Source organism: Alosa alosa, chromosome 3, assembly GCF_017589495.1.
Source record: "Alosa alosa isolate M-15738 ecotype Scorff River chromosome 3, AALO_Geno_1.1, whole genome shotgun sequence".
NCBI lineage: Eukaryota > Metazoa > Chordata > Actinopteri > Clupeiformes > Clupeidae > Alosa > Alosa alosa.
Genome location: NC_063191.1, coordinates 25,990,802 through 25,997,844, shown reverse-complemented (window position 1 = coordinate 25,997,844; position 7,043 = coordinate 25,990,802). Strand labels below are relative to the sequence as shown.

The following is a 7,043-nucleotide window of genomic DNA, read 5'->3' as shown; positions in this document are numbered from 1 at the left end:
CCCTGGGGCTCGACAGGCACATTAGACTGTACGATCATTGGTACTGCCTCGTTGTCGCTCAAGGCAACAACCAATAGCGTTTCTTGAGGTGATGAAATATTCATGATGTGCTCTTCGACCAATCGCTGCGTGGGTCGGACCTATTTTTATGAATGACTGGGTTTCATTCAGAATCGCGTTGGTGTTTTTTTTCCACCACAGAGCTTCTTAAAGGGCCAGCCCGTTTTTGAGGGCTGATCAACTAAACTAGGAACTGTTTAGGCAGTATTCTCTGCCTACAGTTAACAGGCTGAAAACGTAAGATATTCGCGCTTGAGGGGCTGACGAGAGACGAAATAAAACCATGCTTTCATTTTCATGAAAACCATGCTTTCAAAAAAGAATTATTATGAGGTTATCTTGGTCTTTCCAAAAAAGTAACATCCACATCCGCCGAGTGCACTGGGCAAACATTTTTTTGGCCATATACAGCCGTGCACATAGTCAGTCAGGTTTATGATGCAACTTCAGACACCGAATTGCCCTACAGGCTTTATCGTATTAGGCTAAAACAATATGATTAAACACATTTCTAGTCTAGCAAAATAACTGGAATAATAACATAAATCTATATTTTATGTGATCGATATGTGTTATGTTAAACTTGTTTTAGCGTGTTAACTGAAAAAAGGCAACCCACGCCTAACACAGTAGGCTACATTGTGTAGCCTATTTCAAGTTAGGCTATAGAGTTGCATAAAGCCATCCACGAGGGACATAGTGGAAAATGCAAGAAGCAACTGGGGAACAAGACAGTTTAATTTGATGGGTAATATCCTCCTATTAGTGATGCTATATGTTGCAATTGACTCCTTTTCAAATGAACGACCTTTTGAAAACTTTTCGAACTTATCAATAAGGCAAATACTCTGATTAACTGCTATGGTTAGGCCTACATTTGTTACCTTGTCAGATTAAAACAGCGTCCCAGCCACCCTTATTAAGGTAATGGTGCATTAAGGTCTCCTTTGAACACACTTATCAAAACACTTATCAAAATAGATTAAATGAGATAAAAGAAAATAGATACGAGATAAAGTCAGGCTAGAATGTATAATGGGTACTTTGGAAAAACAGGAAATAAAGCAATAGCCCACTCAGCACCATTTAAAACCACACCTTGCTGTTCACCATACTGTGATTGGGGGGGGTGAATACCTTAGGGATGCCTGCACATGATAGAAACAGAGGGAGGAGAGGGGGAATAGCTGTGAAAGAAGGTGAAGGAGCTCTGAGGAGCCTTTTTCACTGTGCCAGAGTCTGGGTCAGTATGACACATCTTTCAGTTGAGCCCTTTTCACTCCAGTAGCCTTTATGGGCTAGTCCAGCCAGCACTCCTCCAAACACGGAGAATGCAGCCTGAAGGATCTTAGTGTTGTTGAACACATCCTGATAAAGTCTCTGAAGTGAATACAAAGTGCCACACCCTTTACTGTCTGATAGCCACTGTTTTTCTTATAAAATGCAAGGTTCATGACTAATGCAAAAAACAAAAAACTGTATAAGTAACTCCAAAGCAATCTGAACAAAGCGTGACATGTATAAATGCTTTGCCAAGAACAATTAATAAAATGAGCAAAAGCATAAATCTAGCGCTTGCCTTGGGGCTATTGGTTGGCGCCCAATAAGAGACGAGCTGTGACTTGTTGGCTATTAATAGCACACAGACAGATAATTCCTGGCCTATTATCTCAGTGAACCCATGACGACTAGCTTGTGGTGCTTTGTGTTTAGATCCGTATTGTATAACTAAATCCACCTCTTCTACTGCCTGCTAGTAAGCTATAGTTGTTATCCATTTTTGGGGAGGTCAGGATCACTGTCCAGCGGCATGAAATTGCTGCTGCTCGACACAGAAAAAGAAAGTGTGTTTCCAGCAATGGTGGATCAACAGAGAAGACCTGTGTTGTCCCAAAACAATCATCACGGACACTGTTTGGTAATAAATGATGCATGCAGGAAGAGGGCCCTACTCTGCACCACTGCCAGAGTAGTGCTTCATGGAGAAGCAGAGTGAAAACATTCCTGGAAAATGTATCAGTCTGAGCCTCATCAGCTCATGTAATGTGAGTCAAGACCGTTTTAAGTCCACCCTAATGCGCCTGTCACTGGTCTGACATCAGTCCACTCTGTTCTTGCTGCCAGTTAATCAGTATCATGAAGGTGGTTCACAGTAATCACAAGTTAACCCCATGGTACAGCACACTCATAGGTGGAAAAAAAGATAAAAAAAAAAAGTTTATTTTCATTGCATGTCACTGCCACACCTTAATACAACAGGCCACTGTTAAGTATTTTTTAACTTGCTACATTTTTTTATTATAGATTACATTTCTCATTATATAAATTGAATTGACCTCCATATCTGTTATGTAACTTCAGCCAAATGCAATGTGCTGTGGGTATTTCATAGTGAGGAGCGCCTCAACATTTGTGTATTTTTGTCTTGTCTGTGTCACTACCATTTGTAAATGGTCACAGCTGAACTCCTTACGACACGCCGTCTCAGGATCATGGAGTCTTTGTGTGAAAGAGAAAGGCACGAGTGAGGCAAAAAGCCTCTGTGTTGACACGAATTTGGAGAGGCCTCCATCTTGTGTGCATGGTGCTAAAAGCCAGGAGTATTCCCCGCGAGAGCTCTTTATCATCAACATAAAAGCCTTTTATGGTGAGATTCAATTTAAAACAAATCAGTGTAAGTAACAGACAGTAGCATTGATGTGTGTGTGTCTCCGTGTGAGAGTGTGTGTATTTGTGTGTGTGCATATTTGTGTCTGTGTGCAAGTGTGTTTCTGTATTTGTGTGTGTATTTGTGTGTGTGTATGTCCTTCATGGACGAGACGCGTCCTCTCAGACCTTCCCAAAATGAAAATGAACAGCCACCAGGCAGAGTCAGTTCCGAACCTCTCCTTTTTATTCAATAATATATTTGTTTTGCCCATCAAAATAGATGCCAACAGCTAACAGGCAGCAGCAGAGGAGTCAGGGAGAGGACAAGGGGGTCTAAGCCCCCACCACTCCACCTCTGCCGCCCCCACCGCTCCCCACGGGCAGACCAGAGAGCTGTTGCTTTGTCCTTGACCCTTTGCTGCTTACACAGATGGACACACCACACAAACCCTAGTGGTGGGAGGAGGACAGAGGCATATGCATACATGTAGCAGTTAGAACATCACATTCAGGACTGAGGAGGATGACATGGGCCCTAAATGCATTTGTGCGACAGTGCACGACACTCAATACTGTTTATCTGCCCGAGACTAAGAGATAGAGTTGGTGCTGTTGCTATGCTAGTTTACCATGCTGCTTCTGTAAGGGACTCCAGGCCAAGGTCAAATCGGTGATCAGAGATGGGGAATGTAATAGTTCACTCTTGTGAGAGCTGGGGCTTATGGCTGCATAACAGGTTGGTGCATAACACCAATCTGATTTTTGTAGCGATTTCGGACCAACTTTGTTCTACAAAACAATTACATGGGAAGTGTGCCGAGATGATGATATGATCGGGCTAACCTGATTGTTTGGGAGTTGATGCTATTGTTTTAAATGTGTGTAGCTGCTGTATTTGACGGGCTCTCAGAAAAGCAGCATGGCTTACACACTGATATCCATTTGCATCGTTGTTATTAACAAGTAGAAGGAAAACACAGAGATGTCCACAGTCAGCAGAAAGGGTTGTGGTGCAGCACAGATATGCGCACGCACACACACACATACACACAACGACTTTATGATTAGAGGAGAACAAAACAGCTATTTCGTGGCTAATGGGTCTCCCAGCTCTCTAGCCTTACATAGTAATATGTGAGTACCAATGGCAGCACCCTTGCAACACAGAGGAATAACTTCTGACCACTCATTTTTCTCGGGCCTATTTCTATATTGCAAGTGACCTAGTGTCTCGAGGCAAAAAAAAAATTGCTGTTTTTTATATTTGTAAATTAAGGCTATCCATCATTGACATTGACAGAGACGACATGTAACTGGACAATGTTGGTGGCAAATCAAGCCTGGTGGACACAAGACAGTTGGAAAGATATCCTAGACAGTTATTCAGTTATTGAGCAGATGGCTGCTTATTGACTCTTCTCCAAAAAGAGGCTACTTAACACAAGCTCTGTCTTTACAATATATAACATGCTATTGCATGAGCAATGAAAAAAAACAATTACACCGAATACAAAAGATGTGATTGATGTGCATAAGCTGATAGGAAAAATAAAACTGGGGACTGGGGAAGTGAAGGGGCTTGGATAAGGGTGGTATGGTAGGGTAGGGTGGGAGGTGCAGGGTATAACGACAATCAGCGTGGTCTCTTCTCAAGCAGACATCTTGGTCTCCTTTGTTTCAGCAGGCATGCGGTGGTGATATAACCTCAGGTAAAATATAAACAAATATCTATATATACAGAACTATTATAAATCATTCAAAACTGGTAACTGAAAAAGTAGCTGTAAACATGCACTCGTTCACTGAACCCACCTCCCTTTTGCTTTGATACCACAGGACTAGGTGACTAGGAATGTGATGAACCACAAATTGGCATGTGACATTGCCGTGGGTCCATTTGCTTATGTTACTAACGTACAGAGCGTCACTCTTGCCAGCTCCCGACAGAGCTACTGATTACTTGAGGTGGCGACTTTAAAGGGATCGTTTTAGTGGGGGGTACCGCCACGGCCACAGTGGTTATTATGGACTGGCTTTACGTGATTCCTGCGGCCCCTGACACAGCATCCTCGGTTCAGGGTAGTTAAAGGGAACAGGCAGAGGGGAGGGGGGTCTGGCACATCAGGTGCTGTTCCAACCAATCGCCTCCTCTCAAAAGAGCCAAGTGTGGTTTCCCACTGGCAAAAAAAAAAGATGGTCAGGAAAATTATAATGTTTAGAAATGCTCGATGCAGGCCTATTTCCATTTCTAAGTGCAAAAACCCAACAACATAGCAATTCTTAAGCGTGATAATGCGGCCACCTCCATACAAAGCACCTTGCCCAATGCATATGAGGACTAAAGGGGACCAATCAGCATAGACATTAGCCTGACTTTGACAGTCAGGCAGGTAGTTGATTAAGTAACACTGTATTCTTTGAGGCTATATTACTGTACAATGCTCTACAAGTTATAGGATGAAACACATTCACATATATATATGCACTGTATATATATATATGCACACTTATGTCTTATTTTTCATAATACAAAAAGAGACTGTGTCTACACACATAGCACGTCTTGCAGTTGACAATGATATTTTCAAAGGCTACATCAAATGGATACAGTAGAATCTGTAAACACCATTTTTTCCATCACTCTGCCCCTTTGGGAGTCGTTCGGCAGTTCCTATCCCATTTCACCGATAAAAAGGTCACCGTGACAACAGTAATATTCAACCCAGGGTCGCGCATACCCCCCCTCTTTTCCACCATAGCGGGGCTTCCGCGACTCTTGACTGTGGGCTTGACATTGCGAGCTGATGTTTTCTCAGTGCTGTTATTAGGAGTAGTGTTTCACGCGATTGATGCTCCCTGAAATAGGCGGTTAAATTTAGGCTGTCCATGCGACAGTAAATTAAGCAACACCATCCCCAGGGGGGCGAGACTGCCTTCTGGTTCTGTGTTCTGGTAGACTGGGCTCAGAGTAATGATCCATCCCCACGCTATCTCTGTGGGGAAAGATATGTTTCGAGGGGAAACAGTGGTATCCAGGCAGTGCTTGTTTTCTATGTTCATTTCGAGCCTATAAAAATGCATCACAGTAAGATTTCTGTCTACAGAACAGCAGAGAACAACAGATGCCGATTTTAACACACTTTTCTTTGCACGATGAGTCAGTAAGAAATTGGTGGCAACTGATAACAGATGGGTGAAGCCAGAAACCGAACGTTTCTGATGGCTTGTGTTGTGTGAAAGTGAATGCAAATGCAGCCCTGAGTCAACACTGATCTATGATGAAGGGGCCCATGCACTGATTCCTGCAGCGACCTGACTGGGATGGTCCTCTAGCTCCAATGGACCGGGAGAAGATGACAGATAAGATCCGGTTACAGAAACGCTTTTGCGTTGGAAACCCCTGGGTCAGCCACAGCGCTTTGCCTGGGGGTGGAATGGCAGATAAACAACCGAACGCACGCCTGGCTCTGATGATGCTTGAGGAAACGGCGACGCTGCACCCCTCCCTGTCATAAACAAACCCCTCAATAATGAATGAGCTCCTCCACCTATTTAGCGATAGTATGTAGCAGGGGGCTCGGGCAGAGGCACTGGAGTGAGTGCTTTTGCGTTCGCCGATTCATTATTTATTTGGCTCCTCCAGGAGAGGAAGCTTGTTCTCCATCCCTGTTTAGGGCCAAACTGGGACCCGCTATGACGTCCGCAAGAGGCGCATCGACTCCCAGTCCTGCACATTATCGTTCCTTTTATTTGTGAGTTTGTTTTTTGCTTCCCCTTCTTCTTCACTGCTCCACACTTTTTGTCCTTCTTCTTCTTTTTGTTCTCATTTGAACTCTGTTTTCCCCCCTCTAGTCCCTGCCCAATTGCGCTTTCTCTCTTGCTTTGTCCTTATGTCCCCTTCCTTCCCTTGCTGTGTCTTCAGTGTCTTAGTATTGGCAGTAGTTTGTGAGGAACCTCTCTTAGCTCGAGTATTTTCATGGCAAACTCTTGGTGAAGGGAGGGGGCATGAGGCTGTGGCAGGGCTGGGAAGGTGTGGAGAGGTGGGTGGTGGTGGGATTTTGGCAGGGGGGTTACAAGGCCAGTGGCAGGACATCCAAGAGTTTAGATACACAGGAAGTGGTCAAACAGACTGAACTGGTCTCCCATAGTCTACTCTAGAAAAACTCCAAGTCTTTTCAAATGTAGTCTCTCTCCATGAAGATATTCGTTATGTCTGTCCAAGTCCTTCAACCTCCAAAGTTCAGGCGACTGAATTGATAGGCATTATGTTTTATCTGTATGTATGTGTGTTTGAATATGTGAGTTTGTGTGGGTGACCGACTCCTCCAACAGTT

At 43.8% G+C, this 7,043-nt stretch overlaps 1 protein-coding gene across 1 annotated transcript in view; it reads right to left on the bottom strand.

Annotated features, from left to right (window-relative positions):
- Positions 1-3,068: 3,068 nt before the first annotated feature.
- Positions 3,069-7,043, bottom strand: part of LOC125291653 (diacylglycerol kinase beta) — a 91,374-nt gene continuing 87,399 nt past the window's right edge. The window contains 1 exon segment of the mRNA XM_048238473.1: positions 3,069-7,043. This exon segment is cut by the window's right edge and continues 46 nt beyond it. The gene's annotated coding sequence lies outside the window, so the exon portion shown is untranslated.